The sequence below is a fragment of the Ochotona princeps genome, chromosome 16 (genome assembly GCF_030435755.1).
Source record: "Ochotona princeps isolate mOchPri1 chromosome 16, mOchPri1.hap1, whole genome shotgun sequence".
Lineage (NCBI taxonomy): Eukaryota > Metazoa > Chordata > Mammalia > Lagomorpha > Ochotonidae > Ochotona > Ochotona princeps.
Genome location: NC_080847.1, coordinates 13,028,031 through 13,048,712, shown reverse-complemented (window position 1 = coordinate 13,048,712; position 20,682 = coordinate 13,028,031). Strand labels below are relative to the sequence as shown.

At 39.8% G+C, this 20,682-nt stretch overlaps 1 protein-coding gene across 5 annotated transcripts in view; it reads left to right on the top strand.

The window, feature by feature from the left end:
- Window positions 1-20,682, top strand: part of NFAT5 (nuclear factor of activated T cells 5) — an 89,513-nt gene that overhangs the window by 9,733 nt on the left and 59,098 nt on the right. The window lies entirely within an intron of this gene.

Here is a 20,682-nt window from a genome sequence, read left to right as displayed (position 1 = left end):
CAGGGGCCCAAGCACTTGGGACCATCATCCACTGCTTTCCCAGGCATATTAATAGGTAGCTGGATTAGAAGCAGAGCAGCCAAAACTTGAACTGGTACTTAATAAGGGATGCAAGCATCATAGGCATTGGAGCACAAGACTGGCCACTGACAGCTTTGTTCTTTAGTTTATTTTTTGCCTGTAAGATTGAGAACAGGATGCAGACTTATGTGTAATTGGAGATTTAGGTAGAATTATTGTGATTCCTTTAAAACTCATTTAAAACTGATAATGAAGTAGTTGGAAGTCATTTACTAAACTATTCTGTTACAGTACACACAACTAATATTTTTACTGAGGAAAGTACAGTAAATAAAAACTAAAGGAACTCCCTTGAATGTTTAAAATTGAAAGGTTTATTTTTTTATCGGAAAGGCAGATTTACAGAGAGGGAAGGAGAGAGATCTTCCATCCACTGGTTTACTCCCCAGATAGCCGCAATGTACAGAGCTGGATCCATCTGAAACCAGGAGCCAGAAGCTTCCTCTGGGTATCCCATGGGGGTGCAGAAGCCCTAGAACCCTTCTCCACTGCTTTCCCATGCTACCAGCATGGATCAAAAGTGGAGCAGTTGGGACTTGAACCAGTGCCCTTAAGAAATGCTGGCACCCCAGGCAGACGCTTAGCTTGTTATGCCAGGGCATCTTTGAATGTTTTTAACCAGACTTCACTAGAAAATATAGGATAAATTCTGTTTAGAAAAAATCTTGTGTAAACTAAATTGACAGCAGATGCCTAGAAGAAATGAAAAATGATAATAAATTTATACATATTTTATCAGGCTTGTGATCAGGCCCCAGATTCAGTAATATGCATTGTTAATTAGCTGTGGATTTCATACAAGTATGTTAGAATTTCTGTTGTTCTACGAAGTGGGAACAACAGACTTGAAAGGCCTGTTCTAAGGATTAAAGGAGTTAATATTTCTGAAGCACTTGGAATAGTGCTGAATACAGGGTATCTACTGTATATATAAAGGAGCCTCAGAAAAATTTGTGGATGGGGTGTCTATGTAGTTGAAAATACTGCTTGGGGATCTAGCATCCTGTGTTAGAGTGGTACCTGAGTTTGAATCCCATCTGTGCTTCTGATTGTGGTTCCCTGATAATACCACACTGGGAGGCAGCAAGTAATAGCTCAGGTGCTTGGGTTCCTGCCATTTAATTTTTTTATTACTTTTTTTTCTGTTTTATTTTATTTTGCCACTGAGTGTTGGGTTCTAGGCTTCAGTTGACCTGACCTGGTGGTTATAAGCATTTGAGGAGTGAACCAGTGGATGGAAGATCTCTGTGTCTTTCACTGTCTCTCTTCATTTTTTCATTTCTCTATTTTAAAATAAATAAAGATATATGCATTTTTAGAAGTTGACTTAAAAATGTAAAATTTGTGGGAAAATGGAACCTGCTAATGGAATGGGAAAGCAGTGGAGGATAGCCCAAATGCTTGGATCCCGGAACTCACATGAAAGACCTGGAGGAAATGCCTGGTTCCTGGCTTCAGACTAGCCCAGCTCAGGGGGCTGGAGCTTCTTCCATGACTCCCACCCGGGTACAGGGGTCTGTTGTTTGCTGCTTTCCCAGGTCCTTAGCTGAGAGCCAGCTTTGAAATAGAACAGTCAGAACTCAAAACAGCATCCATGTGGGATGCTGGTGCCTCAGGTGAAGGCTTACCTTGCTGTGCTACAGTGCCAGCCCCAATACATCTTTCTTTACAAATGTGAATTTTCCATGGACTTTAAAGTCCCCTTTTGTATGTGCTTATTATATAAATGAAATAGAAATATTTACCCAGAAGAAAAATAACTTGGCATACATACATACTTATTAAGAAGGTATCAAGGAAACAGGATTCTATTAGCATGACTATCTGAACTCCCAAATCAGATATTACTAGTTATATAAATTAAGGCTTAGGTATGCAACATTGTAGATTTTGCAGGATTTATCTCTCTTAAAACTCAGATCTAATCCTATCACTTGCTTAAAATTCTTTAAATGTACACATAGACTTTAGGATAAAACTCAAATTCTTAAAATCTGGTTCTGGATTATCTTTTTAAGAAAAAATTGAGATAAAACTCATTTAGCATCATGTTAATCACTTTAAAAGTTACAGTGCTGTGTGGTTTTTAGAGCATTCTAGAACATTTTTATCATACTGTAGAGAAACTCTTTACGCTTTAAGCATCTCCAGCTTCCTCTCCTTGCAGGTGCTAAGCAGTCATCGCTTAATGTTCTATCTATGGATTTGCCTGGCCTAGATATATCATCTAGATGGAATCATAAAATGTGTGGTCTTTTGGGACTCATAGTTCTGTTTTTGTGTCACCTATCAGTCGGACTTGTATAAGCAGAACCAGCTGAGGATTTGTCTGAATTGTTGACTTGTGCTTTTATTGCCTTCAAGTAGAGCTTGAATAAGGTTTAATTTTATTCCTGTCAGATTGGTGTGGATGCTCTGCTACTATGGGCTTCATCTTCAACCTTATCACTTAGATCAAATTATCCATTTGTTAAATCAAGTTATTCTTTCGTAAGCTAATGTTTTCTTTGGAGGCATTATTTCGCATAAATTGTTTTTAAGTTCAGCTTTAAAGAGTTAGACATTTATGTCTTTGATCTGTTTTGAGTTAATTTTTTAAAGATTGATTTATTTTTATTTGAAAGGCAGACTTACGGAGGAGAGACAGAGAGAAACAAAGATATCTTCCATCCACTGGTTCACTGTACAACTGGCTGAAATGGAAGGAGCTGGGCTTGTTGGAAGCCAGGATCCTGGAGCTTTTGCGGGGTCTATCATGTGGGTGAAGGGGCCCAAGGACTTGGGCCATCTTTACTGCTTTCTCAGGCACATTAACAGGGAGCTGGATAGGACATGGAGCAGCTGAGATTGAAGTGGTGCTCATATGGGCTGCTAGCACTTTCAGACTTAACTTACATGCCATGACACTGCCCCCTTGAGTTCATTTTTGTACATGTTACAAGGTAGGAATCTGATAGCTTCATTTTTTTTGCATATGAGTATTCAGTTGTTTCAAATCTTGTTGCAAAAAATGATCTTGTCATTTTTTGTCAAAAAAAATCAGTTGGACATAGATAAGGGCTTATATTCTGGGGTTTACTTCTGAACTTCTTTCTAAATCTGTTGCATTCATTTGTTACTCACTGTTTATCCTGTGCCAATAGAAAAAAAATTTTTTTTTTATCTTTTAAATGGTAGCAAGAGAGAGAGAGAGAGATCTCTTTTCCATATGATGTGTACTCTGCAAATGCCCCCAACAATCAGTGCTGGTTAGGCCACTGCCAGGAGCCTGCTTACTCCATTCGGATTTTCCAAGTAGGTGGCTGAGACTCAAGTGCTAGCACCATTGCCTGCTGCCTCCCAGGGTGAGCATAAACAAGTGTTGAATTGAAAGCATAGTTAGAACTCAGACCTGTACCCCCATGGAACGCAAACAGCCCACTGCACTGCAACATCTGCCCCTGATTTACTCTAACTTTTAGTGGGATTTTAAAGTCAGCCCTCCAGTTTCTTTTTTATTTATTTATTTGTTTTATTTTATTTGGGAAACAGAAAGAGACAGAAAGTAAGTTACAACGGCTGATTTATTATTTATTCCTTAAGCACTTTCAACAATTGTGTTTGGACTGGGGCTGGAACTAAGAAATGAAAACTTATTTGAGGTCTTCCACATAGGGTTACAGGAACTCAACTAAAACCCAGCTACTTGGGCCTTGAGCAGTGGCTCAGTGGCTAAACCTCACCTTGCAAGTGCCAGGATCCCCATGGGCACCAGTTTGTGTCCCAGCTGTTCCACTTCCCGTCCAGTTTCCTGCTTGTACCCTGGAGAAACAGAGGAAGATGGCTCAAAGCCTTGGGCCCCTGTATCCATGTGACTGATCTGAAAGAAGCTCCTGGCTGCTGGCTTCGAATTGGCTCAGCTCTGCCATTGCAGCCAACTGGGGAGTGAACCAGCGGATGGAAGATCTTCCTTTCTGTGTCTCCTTCTGTAAATCTTTCTAACAAAAATAAATAAAATTAAAATTAAAAAAAGAAATGTATAGGTTAATTGGACAAGTATTCCCATGTTAATTATACATTAAGTCTTCCTGTACATAAACATGGGTTGTCTGTCCATTTAAAAATTTTTTTAAATAGTAATTTTTAGAGAATGAGAAGATTATTTTTGGAATGTGAATTGTGCACAGTGGATTAAGATGCTGCCTGTGATGCGTGCATTCTTTTTTTCTTAATATTTATTTTTATTTGAAAGGCAGTTTTACAGAGAGAGGGAGAGACGGATTGAAAAACATCTTCATTCTGCTGATTCATTCCCCAAATGACCATGATGGTCAGAGCGAGGATCCAGAAGTGTCTTCTGGGTCTCCCATATATGTGCAGAGTCCCAAGGGCTTAGGACATCCTTCCTTGCTATCCTAGGTCAAGCAGGGAGCAGGATCAGTATTGAAGCTGCCAGACATGGATTGGCAGTCACATGGAATGCTGATGCTTGAAGGTGAAGCCTGTTGAGCCACATACGTTCTTTATCAGAGAGTTGGTTTAAGTCTCAGCTACTGTTCTGATTGGCTTCCTAGTAATACGCCTGGGCAGGTATCAGATGATGACTCAAGTGCTCGAGTTCCTGCTGTTCATGTGTGAGACCTGCTTGGAGGTCGAGGTTCCTGGTTTATGCCTAGTTTCTGCATGGGAGGCATTGGGGTGTATGTGAGCAGATGAAAGATCTCTGTCATTCTCTCTGACACTTGGTCTTTGAAGTAGATGAAAATAAAAACATTAAAATGATTTATTTCTGAGGCCTAGTGCTGTGGCATATCACGCTAAGCATCTGATTGGGGGATAGTTGCATTCTGTATTGGTGTCCATACATAAATCCTTACAACTACTAATCCCACTTCCTGCTAATGTACTTGGTGTTCACAAGTACTTGGGTTCCTGCCAAGCACATGGGAGATGTGAATGGAATTCCTGAATCCTGGCTTCTTGGCCCAGCCCTGGCTGTTGCAAACATTTGGCAAGTAAACCAGCAGATGGAAGATCACCTTCCTTTGTCTCTCACTGTCAATCTTTCAAATAAATATTACTTTTTAAAAACTTTTTTTAAAAAGATTTATTTTTATTAGAAAGTCAGATATACAGAGAGGAGGAGAGACAGAGGAAGATCTCCGTCCAATGATTCACTTCCCAAGTGAGTACAACGGCCAGTGCTGTGCCTTTCTGGAGCCAGGAACTTCTTCTGGGTCTCCCACACGGGTGCAGAATCCCAAAGCTTTGGGCCGTCTTCGACTGCTTTCCCAGGCCACAAACAGGGAGCTGAATGGAAAACAAGAGCTGCTGGGATTAGAACCAGCGCCCATATGGGATCCTGGATGTGCAAGACGAGGACTTTAACCACTATGCTATTGCGCCAGGCCCAGTTTTTAAAAACTTTAAAAAATTATTTCTTAGTATTTTTCAGTCTTTCAAGTTCATGTATGGGGATAATTTAGGAAAGCCCTCTAAAACTTTGAAAGCTTTGATGTATTTTTAAAGTGCAGCTACTTTTTTTTTAAGACTTTATTATTCTCCCTGGAAAGGCAGGTTTACAGATAGAAGAAGAGACAGAGAAATAAAGATGTTATATCCACTGATTCACTCATTAAGTGACCGCAATGACCAAAGCTGAGCTGATCTGAAGCTAGGAGCCAGGAGCCTCCTCCAGGTCTCACACAGGTGCAGAATCCCAAGGCTTTGGGCCATCCTCAACTGCTTTCCCAGGTCACAACCAGGGAGCTAGAATGGAAGTGGAAAAGCTGGGACAGGAACTAGTGCCTATATGATATCCTGGCACATGCAAGGCAAGGCTTTTAGACACTAGGCTACTGTGCTGTGCCCCAATATTTGCTTTTAAATTTTCATTTTATGGGCGTTAGCATTGTGGCATCATGGATTAAGTTGCTTCCTGCGATGCTAGCATCATATATGGGTACAGTTCCTATCCATCTTCCTGCTTAGGTGTCTAGGAAATGCACTGGAAAATGGCTCAAGTCCTTAGATTTGAACCGGTGGCCATATGGGATCCCAGCACGTTCCAGTTGAGGGCTTTAGCCACTGGGCTATTGTGCCAGGCCCATAAAATATGTCTTAATATTTTGTTTTTAGTTTTATATGAAAGTCATGGTAGATTTTAACTCACTAGTTCAATCCCCCAAATGCCCACAGTAGTTAGGACTGTTCTCCAAATGGGATGGCAGGGAGCCAAATAATTGAACTGTTGCCTGCTGTGTCTTAGTACACATTAGCAGAAAACTGGATTGGAAGCAGAATTGTAACTCAAACACCAGGTTACAAGGACCCAGTGCGATAGCCTAGCATATAAAATCCTCACCTTGCACATACTAGGATCCCTTGGGGACACCAGTTCTAATCCCGGCAGCCCCACTTCCCATCCAGCTCCCTGCTTGTGGCCTGGGAAAGCAGTCATAGATGACCCAAAGCCTTTGGACCTTGCACCTGCTTGGGAGACAAGCTCCTGGCTTCAGATTGGCTCAGCTCTGACCCTCGCGGCCGCTTAGGGAGTGAATCTGTGGATGGAAGACCTTTCTCTCTGTCTCTCTTCCTCTCTGTATGTCTGACTTTTTAGTAATAATAATAAAAAAAGAAACAAAAAAATACCAGGTTACAGTAGTGCTGCCTTATCTGTGTTTGCTTTCCAATGTTTCAGTGATCCAAATCAACCGTGATCTGAAATGTATAATATTTATTGTGACTGTATCAAGAGATAGTTTATCGTTAAAATTGTTCCTTTTTATTGTTAATCTCTTCTGCCTAATTTATAAGTGAAATTTTGCTGTTTTTTGTAGGAATAAAAAAATAAGAGGGCATCAGAAAGTTCATGGAAAATTATATTATTGAAGTCTTTTGTCTGGAATATATCTTAGAATAAGAAGTGACTACTGTAAGCATGTATTCAGGGAAGAAAGTTCAACTCATAGGGTAATTGTCTGTAAAATCTTAGAATTAGCTATAGATACAAAGCTGCAGTAATCCATGGAGAGCATCTAATGAAGTGCAGTTTGTTCTAAAAAGTTATACTGGGTGGTAAGCTTCTTGAGGACTGTGATTATATGTGTCATATCTTGCAGTTCTCATTCAACCTGGACCAATTGCTTATATGTGAAAGATTCTTCATATTTATTGAGTTAATGAATTGTATCCAGAAAAGGAAAGAAGAAACTAATCTTCAGAGAGTGGGCCCAGTGCGATAGCCTTACAACCAGAGACCCCATTTGGGTGCTGGTTCGTGCCCCAGCTACTCCTCTTCTCATCCAGCCCCCTGCTTGTGACTTAAGAAAGCAGTGGAGGATGACCCAAGACCTTTGGACCCTGCACTCTTGTGGGAAACCTGGAGGCATGTTGCCAGCTCCTGGCTGTAGATCAGCTTAGTGTGACTGTTTTGGTCACTTTGAGAGTGAACCAGCTGATGGAAGATCTTTCTGTCTCTTTGTTCTCTCTGTAAATCTGACTTTCCAGTGTGGGGGGAAAAAGGTCAGAGAGTTGTGATATACTGATAGATAACAATATATCATGCTTCAGTATTATTCCAACTATAGTTGCATTAAAGTTACTACTGATAGAGATTTAAGTTTTTTTCAAAAAAGATTTATTAATTTTTATTTGAAAGATGAATTTACAGAGAGAAGGAAAGACAGATAAATGAGAGAGAGAGCTTTTCCATGTGCTGGTTTACTCCCCAAATGGTCACAATGGCTGCAGCTAAGCTGCAAAGAAGAATGAAATAATTCCTAGCACTAGTGGATGGATCTTGGAAACATTAGTCAAAAAGAAATACATTTTTATAAAATCTGTTTCATGTGAAATATGAAAAATAAGCAAGTCTATCAAGACAGAAGGTAAATTAGTGGTCCCGTGGAAGGAAGTAGGAAGAAAAATGACAGTTAATGGTATATGTACTAAAAAATTTCTAAAATTTACAGTGGTGATGGCTGTGTAACTGCATTCAAAAGTATTGAATTGTATACTTTATTTTTTAAAAATTCTATTTTTAGTGTTGTTTGCATAGTTGAGGGATGCATGCCCTTGCAGGCCTCTGATCAGGGTGGGAAGAGACAGGTATGGAAGAAAATGAGTGGGACATGTTTTTTCTCCTCTGAAGAGGAAGACTGGGAGAGTGCTTCTTCTTGCTGTCAATACATCAGCACTTGGGGATGAGAGATGGTCCTTTGATGATGCCTTAGAGACCCCGATGTAGGGAAGAATGTTCTGAGGGTGTTATTTGAGTGGTTTCAATAGCCCTGAGACTGTATTGGCTGCTTTGCTCCAGGGTTGAGAAAAATTTTCCAAGGTCTACTCGTTGACAAAGTCCACTATATGCACTCACAGACCAAGGAACATGTTGAAAAGCTTGTCCAAAATTATCCAGCCTGCTTCGTTTTCTTTTTTCACTTTTTTACTTGATTTAGTATACATATTCAAGATTCTACTTTCAGAAATAATAAAAATGTTTAAAATAATTTCAGCTTGATTTAATTCTGTCTCATATGCATCAATATGCTTAAAGTATTATTCTCATCTTCCGGCTTCTTTGTATCCAGTGTAGACATTTGTCCAACAATAAAAGCTGGTTTGGGGGGGGTGATGTCCAGTGACTGAAGTTTTCCATCCATCTAGGATGTTCCTCCAATCTTTTTTTTTTTTTTTTTTACTACATTTCATTGTGACACCGTTTCATAGGCTCTGAGGTTCCCCGTACCCTCCCCCCCATGGTGGATTACTCCACCTTATTGCAGTATTACACTTCAAATCCAGTCATGCTTCTTTCATTGCAAGCATGTACCATGCATAGAGTCCAGCATCTTATTGTCCAAATAAATTCAACAGTTTCTTGGGGAGACCATCTCTGGTCTAAACAACCTGCTTTGTTTTCCATCCTCTGACGTGGCAGCTGACGTACCGTGCTGTCCTAGATGAGCTGATCCTCATGTTTCCTGTGTGCAGCTGGACATGCTGTCCACTGCACAGGCAGCAGCAATGGAGTAGGCCCAGTCCCCATAAATTCCGGTGTTGGAGTACATATCCTGTGATTCTCCTGACCAGGGTATGAGTCCAGCTATCAGTTGGGGAGTTCCCCATGAAACCTCTCCTGGGGTAACCTCAGATTTGACTCTTCCAGACACCAGCCAGTGCAGAATCAGGTTTGGTTTGTCACCTGCACTGGCCAGTGGATGCAGCTTGGTCAGTTCCACCACAGACCCAGTTCTCAGGCCTTCCAGGGGCTGCCACAGCCTAGGTGGGGCAGCACCTGTATTAATCCCCACAAGGCCTGTCCCCAGACCTGATCCATGGAAGTACCCAAAAGTCATTTCTCCTCAGTCACACACTCCACCCCCATTGTGTCCACAGATCCCCTTTCCCCAGCAGTCTGAACTATTCCCACCTCGGGGCAGGGGTGATGTGTCCCTGCCCTGTGTTCCCTGCCTTCTCCACTTATCTTTAAAATAATAATAATGAGCATAAACAACTATGCTGACATAGTGTTATGGTTAACAGAAATTTAGTATTAAACAGGCCCAGAATACCTGCCAGCTTTTGGCTGTTTTTCTCCTGGCAGTGTAACACTTTCCTAGGTACGAGGCAACCTAGGCAGCTGCCTAAAGCTGGGGATTTTTTCCTCACAGATTTTAAATTTCAGTGTTTGTGCTTATGGTGGGTCACTAAATCAACTGAAGGTTATTATTATTTTTTAATGTTAAATATTGCAGAAGTGAAAATAGGACTTTTTTTTCTGTATTAGGACCTAATTTTGTGATCATTACCTTTATATATATTCTAAATAGAAAAACTTGGGATTTGGAAGATTTATTCTCAGAATTACATGGAGCAGCTTTGATTGTTGAATAACCTACCAGTCACAAGTTTCCAACGACATTAATATTAATTATGTTAACAGTAGTACTTTAACTTTATGATTAGTATTAATAACATTTAACTCTTTGTTAAGAATCTGGGTCAGTTTTTTTTCTGAGAGCCTGGGTCAGTGGACTCTTGTACTATTTCAGTTAATCCGATTTGTCCAATTTAATTACTACGTTTATTCCGGTGGAGCTGGGAAATAATTTGGTAGTAGAACCATATCCCACTGTCCTTGCCACTTATCAATGTAAATTTGTCTCTGATTATTTGGGTGAGATTTGCTGAGATAATGGATATTTAAAGCAGTATACTTCGGTTAGCTGCTAAAATATATTTTCTTTCCCGGTGGGACAAGCAGTCCTGTTGAATTATATGATGTATTTCCACCTGATGGTCAAATAAGGAGTTGACTGTTTTTTAAAATAATTTTTACTGAGGTTGAATTCACATAAATCCACCATTTTAAAGCGAATGATTCAGTATTGCTCAACTGCCGTGTCTCTGTATCTAGTTCAAACATATCTTCATTCATTCAACAAAATCAGAATGCCCTGTGTCATGAAATATTCGTTCCTGTATATCTCATCCCTCTGGCTCCTGAAAAAAGCCATCTGTATTTTGTCTCTAGATTTACCTGTTTCTGTGTTTACCTGTTAAATTTCATGCAAGTGAAATCATACAATATGTAACCTTTTCATTAGAATAATATTTTTGAGGTTAGCTACCATGTTGCAAGTATCAATATTTTGTTTGGGTCAGTACTAGTCCATGCTGTGGATATAATTTGTTTGCCCACTCAGGCATTAAAATACATTTGATGCTGAATAGTGCTGCTGCTCACATCTGGGTACATGTATTTGCTTATCAGATTTCAGTGCATTTGAGTATAAGAGGTGAGGTTTGTGTGTGTTTATTTTCCTAAGAAATTGGCAATTGAGATGCTACTTAGGACACCTACTTCCCATTTTGGAATGCCTCGGTTCAATTCTCAATTCCAACTTCTTTCTTAGGCAGCCCCTGAGTGGCAACATGTTGTGGTTCAATTGTATCTGTGTGGGAGACCCAGATTGAGTTCCTGGCTCCTGGCTTCTGTGCAGGCATTTGGGAAATGAACCATTAGATAAGAAATCTCTCTCTTCTCTTGTCGCTTTTCCTTCCAAATAAAATAAAAATTTTAAATGCTTTTGAAGAATAAACCTCATTGCTTAGTTTTGTGAAAGTGCATTTCTTTTCATTTAGGCTTTTGATAGATGGTCCTTAGTTTACCCTCTGGAAATTCAGGCATTTTGTAGCCTTTCTTTCTTTCCTTCTTGTTTTATTGGAAAGCCAGATTTTATAGAGAGGAGAGACAGAAAGATCTTGCATCTGCTGGGTCATTCCTACCCGCCAAGTTGTTGCAGTGACTGAAGTTGAGCTGATCTGAAGCCGGAGCCAGGAGCTTCTTCTGGGTCTCCCACACATATGCAGGGTCCCAAGACTTTGGGCCATCCTATATTTCTTTCCCAGGCCACAAGCAGGGAGCTGGATGGGAAGAGGAGCAGCTGGGATACGTGCCAGTGTCTATATGGGATGCTGGTTCTTGCAAGGCAAGGATTTAGCCACTGAACCATTGTGCTGGGCCCTTTAGAACTTTCCTTCTCATTAAATGTATCTCTGGAAAAGGTATGTGCTCAAGAAAGTTGAGATGTTCCTAGTCTTGTGTGTGTGTGTGTGTGTGTTTTTTTAAGATTTATTTATTTTATTACAGTCAGATATAGAGAGAGGAGGAGAGACAGAGAGGAAGATCTTCCGTCCGATGATTCACTCCCCAAGTGAGCTGCAACGGCCGGTGCGTGCCGATCTGAAGCCAGGAACCAGGAACCTCTTCCGGGTCTCCCACGCGGGTGCAGTGTCCCAATGCATTGGGCCGTCCTTGACTGCTTTCCCAGGCCACAAGCAGGGAGCTGGATGGGAAGTGGAGCTGCCGGGATTAGAACCGGCGCCCATATTGGATCCCAGGGCGTTCAAGGCGAGGACTTTAACTGCTAGGCCACGCCACCTAGTCTTTTGTAAAATACTTTGATAAAAGACTTGTCTTGGTCGTTGCTTCCTCTCATTCCATAGAGATCCTTTAATCTTTTCAGCCGCTGAAGGGCACAGTGAAATGGAAAGCATCAACATTAGCTGAATGGTACTTTACATAACTGAAGAGCACATGGAAGGGGGCAGACCCAGTTTGACTTGTGAGAATATATACTTGGTGTTTTAGATCTTGTGATTTGCTAAGAGAAGCCAGAAATGTTATGTAAAAAGTGATTATTCAATATTGATGGTTAATTCAAAGTATTTTAAAAGCACCGTGTCTGCCAAGTGGAATAGCTAGGCAGTTGAAATATGTGCTGTAGGAGGAGTTACAAAACTTTAGAAAGGAAAGCTATACATTTTGAAGTGCAGTTGGAATCATCTTAAAATGGAAAAGCGATATTGACCTGGTTTTCTTTGGAATAAAATAAAAAAATGTCATGGAATAAATCTGTAGTATGTCTTCTTGGCATATCCTTATGTTAGTAAATGTAATTACTATATTAGTAACTTACGTGTGTTGTACACATTGTTGCTAGAACTGTGAGCTCCACACGGTAGATAAATACTACTACTTTGTTAAAAGTGAGACAACAAAGGCTTCCTGTGATAAAGTTACTTGCCCATGGTTGCACAATAGAATAAGTGAAAGGATTCTAATATAAGCCCAATTCTGATTACTTTTGTACTTTAATTATGACACGTTCCCTAGCTTATATACATACAGGATTGGTGGACAGTAGTTTCCCCTACCCATGGAGATATGGGCAGTATGTTCTAAGACAACCCAACGGTTGCCTGAAACTGCAAAGAATTCTGAATCCTGTATATATTAAGTTTTATAGAGTTTAATTCATTAATTATAGAGTTTAATTCATTAGGCATAAGAGATTAACAAAAGTAATTGATTAAAATGAGAGTAATAACAATATGCTATAATAAAATTGTCTGTGATACTACTCTTGCCCTTAAGAGCCATTATTAACTAAAATAAGGGTGACTTGAATAGAGCAGTATGATATAATGGCAGTAGATCTGATAACCCTATGTTTGGCCACTCTTAAGTGACTAACAAGCAGATGGTCTATGGAGTGTGGACTCGTGTTCCACAAACTACATGGCACATTTCATCTTCTTACCTACAGTGGCATGCAGTTTAATATTTATGAATTGTATATTTCTAGAATTTTCCATGTAACATTTTTAGGAAAGTGGTTGGCTGCAAATAATAAAAACCTTAGAAAAGCGATGGATGAGGAAAGACTGCTGAACTATTTGAGCAGTCAGCTGCTTTGAATAGTATTGTGAACATTTTGAAGGGACCTTGTGACTTGTCTCTTCATCCTTTATCCCTATTCATTCACAAAATATTAAAGCACTATTTGAAAATGGCTGTTAATCATTGTAATACATAATTTTTATTTGGTCAAGCCAAATGAAAATCTATGTGCTTTCATTTAATACCATTGACAACCTGTAGTATTAGAACTTTCATACTCCAAATCTTAATCCCTTAGTTATTTCAAATGATATGATGGTCCTGTAAGCATTATTAGGTGTAGAAGGACTTGTTAAAAGTCTCAGAAGCATCTGCTGTTGGAACATAACTACTGGCAAGTAGAGCTGCATTCTTTCCACTGAGGTACCTCAGCTTTTTGTTTATTTTGTGGTGAGGGACAGGTGTTAGGAGACCCACATCCAGTAGAGTGGTGTTTGTTTTGAGTCCAGCTACTCTGCGGTTTTGATCCTTTTGTTCTTGGAAGACGGCAAATAATGGCCCACATGCCTGGATTCCTGCTTCTGTGTTGGAGACCCTGATGAGAGTTGCTGGCTTCTAATTTTTCAGCCTAACCCAGCCCTGGCTGTTGCTGGCATTTGAGTGAATCAGTAGATGGAAAGTAAATCCTATCTATCTCTCCTTTCCTCTGTCATGCGTAAGTAACTATATTTTAATCTTTTTAATTTAGAAAAAAATAATTTAAAAACTAGGATTTTAGTAGAAATACCTACATATTTAATATAATTTCAGAAAAGACCCCGATATGTTAAAAAAAAAACAAAACTAGGGCCCGGCAGTGTGGCCTAGCGGCTAACGTCCTCGCCTTGAATGCCCCGGGATCCCATATGGGCGCCGGTTCTAATCCCGGCAGCTTCACTTCCCATCCAGCTCCCTGCTTGTGGCCTGGGAAAGCAGTTGAGGACGGCCCAATGCCTTGGGACACTGCACCTGTGTGGGAGACCCGGAAAAGGTTCCTGGTTCCCGGCATCAGATCGGCACTTGGGGAGTGAATCATCGGACGGAAGATCTTCCTCTCTGTCTCTCCTCTCTGTATATCTGACTTTGTAATAAAAATAAATCTTTAAAGAAAAAAACTGGAACATCAAGTTTTTATGTAGTATAATCCATTACAATACCATAGAAAAGCTGTTTTATTATATTTACTGCTATACTTAATCTCAGCTTCTTCACCATACAGTTGAACCTAAACTCTTGGTTAGTATGCAGACATTCCTCAGGAGTTTTACCTTCAATTTTGTCATTTTTGAATCTGATCATGTTTTCTTTCCCCCTGATTCTTCTGCTTCATTCCTCAGCTGACCGGAACAGCAGGCTGGGACTGGGGTAACCAGAACCAGAAACTAAATCATAGATTCTCATGTGGGTGGTAACAGCTCAACCACTTGGAGTGTTACCTGCAGCCTCCTGGAATGTACATTAGCAAGAAGCTGTAATTGGAAGTAGAGTTGGGACTTGAACCCAATGTGGCATCCAGGCATGCCTAGAGGCCACTTAACTGTTGGGCTATATGCCCTCCCCAGTGTTATTTTCCTAATTAAATATCTTTTCTGTGTCCTTTTATGAATCTTCAAGCTTTCCTTGTTATAGGCAGTTTTCTTTATACTGTCGAACATATGCAGTTTTTCTTTCACTAATTGAAGCAGATTATTTCTTTCTTGAGTATCCTTTTCCTTTTCTGTGGAAGGAGTTTGTGGACTTGTAGTCTGTATTTCTTTTTTTTTTTTTTTTTAAAGATTTATTTTTATTTTTATTACAAAGTCAGATATACTGAGAGGAGGAGAGATAGAGAGGAAGTGGAGCTGCCAGGATTAGAACCAGCGGCCACATGGGATCAAGGCGAGGACTTTATCCACTAGGCCACACTGCCGAGCCCTTGTAGTCTGTATTTCTACTTACTCTACATTTGCTTCTGTATTTACATTTGAATTCTGCATGCTGGCTTCTATTCCCATCACTCCCTTGGTACTTTTTTGGGCAGATATCAAGAAGTAGTACCCTTTTCCACATCAGGTGAATATTCTCTCAAATTCTTCTCTTTTTTTTTTTAAAAGATTTATTCATTTTATTACAAAGTCAGATATACAGAGAGGAGGAGAGACAGAGAAGAAGATCTTCCATCTGATGATTCACTCCCCAAGTGACCGCAACGGCCGGTGCTGCGCCGATCTGAAGCCGGGAACCAGGAACCTCTTCCATGTCTCCCACGCGGGTGCAGGGTTCCAAGGCTTTGGGCCGTCCTCGACTGCTTTCCCAGGCCACAAGCAGGGAGCTGGATGGGAAGTGGGGCTGCCGGGATTAGAACCGGCGCCCATATGGGATCCCGGGGCTTTCAAGGCGAGGACTTTATATGCTAGGCCACATCGCTGGGCCCAAATTCTTCTTTTCTTGAGCTAAATGATAGGTTTTCATTTTTGGCATTCTTCTCTGAAGATTATTTTTGATACTCTATTTTCCAGGCTTTCCTGTGAGTCTTTTTGTCCTGGCTGCTTTCCTGATTTTCCATTTTGATCCTTCAGCCTTTTTTTTTCTGGTGTGAAGTGTCAGTGACATTCTCACAGTCTATTCCTTATTCATTCATACATTCATCAGTGAGTGCTACTTTATGTCAGGCACTGTGCTATTTCTGAGGAGACTTTGTAAACAAGATTGACACATACACTGTCCTCTTGATATGTATAGACTAGTAGGAATTACAGGCAGATAAATGGCACTTGTTAAACAAGCTGTGATAAGTGTTCTGGATATGGAAATATTTGCTTGAAAGTAGTAACAATTAAATGGGGGCTGTAGGAGTATTTTAGGTAAAAATAATGGGATTTACAAAGAAATACAAGAATACTTTAGAAAGTTAACAGAAAATGTAATTAGAAGATGTTTATTTTGATATAACATTTTTTTGAAATTTTTATGCATTTACATGAACTTTCAAACTAGATATTCTTTTTAAAATATATTTATTTATTTGAAGGAGTTAAAAGAGACACAGACTTCCATCTGTTGGTTCACTCCTCAAATGGTTGCAATGACTAGAACTGGGCCAGGGTGAAACTAAGAGCCAGGATTTCTATCTGGGTCTCCCACGTGGGTGTAGGGACCCAAGCGTATTCATCTTTTGCTACTTTCAAGGTATATTTTCTGGGAGCAGGATGGGAACTGGAGCACTACAACTCAAACGGGTGCTCTTATGGGATGCCAGCCTCAAAGGCAGCTTCTTCAATCCACTGTGCCACAATGCTCCCAACACAAGAGGATTTCTTTTTCTTTTTTTTTTAAGATTTTTACATTTTAATTGGAGAGACAGATATACAGAAAGGTGACAAGATGAAACAGAACAATCTTTCATGTGCTGGTTCACTTTCCAAATGGTACAGCAGCCAGAGCTGAGCCAGTTTGGTCAGCAAACATTGGGCTTCTGTTGCATATTAGGTGGTGCTGAAACATGGTCAAGAAAGTCATGACAGTTTCTTCCCTTGAAGAATTTCCAGCCTTATTAGAAAAAATAGGAAGTAGGCATAATAATGATGTGTACTACCTGAGGGGTGTTGAAGAAGAAATGGTACATATGGAAGATGGGACTTGAGCAGGGCCCATATGGGATGCTGGTTTTGTAAATGGCGGTTTTACCCACTATATCACAAAACTGACCTGAGGGATATTTTTTCTTTTCTTTCTTTCTTTCTTTTTTTTTTTTTTTGGATTCGTTTTATATATTTGAAAAGCAGAGTTGTTATAGAAAGTCTCTTAGGGTGTTACCAGATGATTGTCCCATCCCTTCATCCCAGATACAAGAGAAAAAGAAAAAATTTGAAAGAAACATTTACCCTACTCACCTTACCCTCTCTACCCTAATCAGAGGCCCACATGGGTGTGTATCCCTCTCAACTATGTAAACAATATTAAAAATAAAATTTAAAAAGAAAAAGGCTTTATTTTGGGTCAGTGTAATGGTTCAAGCCACCATCTGTTTTGTGCTATTTTTTTCTGGCTGCTTCACTTCTGATCCAGCTCCCTGCTAATTGCCATGAAAAAGCAGCATAGTCTTGTAAGCTCTTTCAAAATAATAAATATGATGTGAACATTTCACTTAATATGAACCCTCTGTTACTTCAGGCTTTTGTTCCTCCTAGGACAATGTCTTGAGAGAATACCACAAGGAAATTCAAGAAGTGCAGATAATCACAATAGTTAGTTGAGTAGTATATTTTTATTTCATGCTAAGTTATTTAGAAAATGTTTGTGGAATTTTTAAGTGAGAAATATTGCTTAGTAGAAACATGCTGCATTAAAATGCTTGTAAAACTTAAGTCAGTTTCATTATGGTGCAAAGTGCTACAGTTCAAAAACTACTGTATATTAAGTAAAATTACACTAGAATACCAAACTATTTTAGGAAGGCAGTAATACAATTCAATATGGAAGAGACTGTTTAAATAAGTAAATAGATCTGTGACACCGGACTAAAATACAGAAACGGAGAAAAATTTGTTAAAACAGCATTGCCTACCAGTTATTCTTGGACTGCGTAATCTTTTAGAAACCAAATGCCCAATGGACTTGCAGCCAGTGCATTTTTCCAATGGAGATGCCAAGTATGATGACTCTCAAAACCTCGGGTGTTTTGTTTGTTTGTTTGTTTTGTTTTAACAAAATAAATGCTGTTTCTCTTCATTGCAGAACTGTGTTGGCACGTTGGCTGTGCCACGCACTTTTTTTTAGTGTCTGATGGGAAACTACAACCTTTTGGGGGTTCACTAGCTTATTGAGAATACTTAATGGAGGTGAAGAAGCAAAGGACAATTATTTCCAAAGCCAATTTTGGAAAATTTTAGCAATTTTTCATGTGTCTATGACTTCTTCATATTTTGAATTTTTTTAAAAGGTAAAATTGCATATTTAAGACAACATGAAAACGTAAATGCATTTGTCAGTAATACAGTGTTGCATGTGGTAGCTGGAAGCATTCATTCATTATTTGAGTAATGCCAATTTTGTCACATTTTAAATTCCCAAAGCAAAGTAGCGTTCTTGTTACCACAAATATTCCCCTTCTAGCTGCTTCTTTGAAAATCGAACAGAAACCTTTTAGCTTATGACTGAATTTTTCCTTATTTTAAATCTCTGGACATGCCTAGTAGCATTACTTGTGTACAACTTTAATACCTGAAAAATAAATAAAAAGAGTCTTGAGAAAAGTCATACAGTAGATGGACTCTGACAGTTTTAGTCTTCGATCTCAAAACCTTTAAAACCAGTGAGGGTGGGGCCCGGCGGCATGGCCTAGCGGCTAAAGTCCTTGCCTTGAAAGCCCCAGGATCCCATATGGGTGCAGGTTCTTATCCTGGCAGCTCCACTTCCCACCCGGCTCCCTGCTTGTGGCCTGGGAAAGCAGTCGAGGATGGCCCAATGCTTTGGGACCCTGCACCCAAGTGGGAGACCCGGAGGAGGTTCCTGGTCCCGGCTTTGGATCGGCGCAGCACCGGCCCCTTGCGGCTCACTTGGGGAGTGAATCATTGGATGGAAGATCTTCCTCTCTGTATATCCGATTTTCCAATAATAATAAAATCTTTAAAAACAAACAAACAAACAAAAAAAACAGTGAGGGTGAAGTGAAGATGAAAATTCCAAAAAGAAATAATGAAAATAGTCTTTTTTTTTCCCTCAAATAGAAAACGCTGTTTACACTTTATGTAAATTTTGTGAGGCTCTGCACTATTCATACATAGTACTAGTTTTTTTGTGTGTTTGATTTTTGTTATGTATTTTAGCTAAAAAAAAAAATGCCCAAGAACCCACTGTTAAGCCAACTGATTTGTGCCCCTCCTTTGTCCTATCCCCTTGTCTCCTACTGAAGGAAGCCATTGTCTTCAACTTCATATTTATTGCTTCCCTCTTTTGTTTTACCACATACATATTTTTTATTGTAAAATATGAACCTCATGTTTTTAGGAAAAACTTATAAAATTATTTTGTGATTAACTGAGAATGTGTGTACTGTGAGCTTCTCACAGTGTCTGGCCTTTCAAAATGCTCAGTAGATTATAGTTGTATTTGTGTCATCGCTGTTGTCGTTTTACTGAGAAAAAAGAAAAGACATTGCTCTCTGCAATTGTTATATCTTCCTAGGCTGTTCTAGAGGAAAGCAAAGTAGTTTGGGGGTTCATATTCTTTATGTCTAACTGGAGTGAGCGATAGAATGAGGTCTGTGATTTGAGTGATCAACCAATAGAATGACAGAGAGCACAACTGAGAAGGAATAAAATAGTCTGTGTTGTTAGCGTTCCCATTTTCCCTTTTTCTGTTGCTGTTTTGTGCTGTCAGGATAGGATTTCCATCTGCCTGTGCTTGGTGCACCCTACTGAAATTGTTCCACCCCCTCAGTGTTGACGGCTAGGAGATGAAATTCACTCAGAAATAATCAGTGACATAAACAGATCAATTGGAGTTTACAGAATGACCAAGCTGACAAAACATTCTCATTTTTAAGTTGTTCACTTCTCTGCCAATGTTGGAATGTGTCCATTTGCTGTTAGTGTCTGGAGATGATTTTTTTGTGCCTCCTTTTTCTCCTTCTAGTTGCCCTAAGGTCTGTGCTGTTGTACCAGTGTAAGACAGATGTTTCATCTTCTGAGCCTACGTCCCTTTCTACCTCATTTCCTTTCTCATGTACTTATATTAATTTATGTTAACAGAAAGTCGTCCAGACTTTCTTAAATTGACATCTTTCTGCAGTATACTTAAGCAATATGCCTACTAGCATTTTGATCAATGCCATGACATTTTGTTTTTAGCTTTTATAGAAGGGAAAGAACAAATTATGATAATAAGGGCTAAAGGATTAGATAAAACGAGCAAGACTAGGCTAATGACCTTCCAAAAAAGCCAGTTTAGTTGTTTTTTAAAAATTTTTAGTATTTATTTATTTTATTGTAAAAGCAGATTTACAGAAAGGAGAGACAGAGGGAAAAATCTTCTCTCTGCTGATTCATTCCCCAAGTGGCCACAGTGGCAGGACCTGAGTTGATCCGAAGCCAGGAGCCAGGAGCATCTTCCTTGTTTCTCACATGGGTACAGGGTCCCAAGGCTTTGGGCCGTCTTCCTTCCATTGCGTTTCCAGGCCACAAGCAGGGAGCTGGATAGGAAGTGGAACATTTGGGACACAAACCAGCACCCATATGGGATACTGTGCATGGAGAGTGGCCAGTTGAGCCATTGTGCCGTCCCCCAAGAAGCCAACTTAAAGCTGATATGTGAGTTATATTAAAAGCTCAAAGAGGGGACAATGTTGTGGCATAGTGGATTAAGCCATCATCTGCAATGCTGGCTTGCCCAGTAAATGTGAGTTCCAAGGCCTA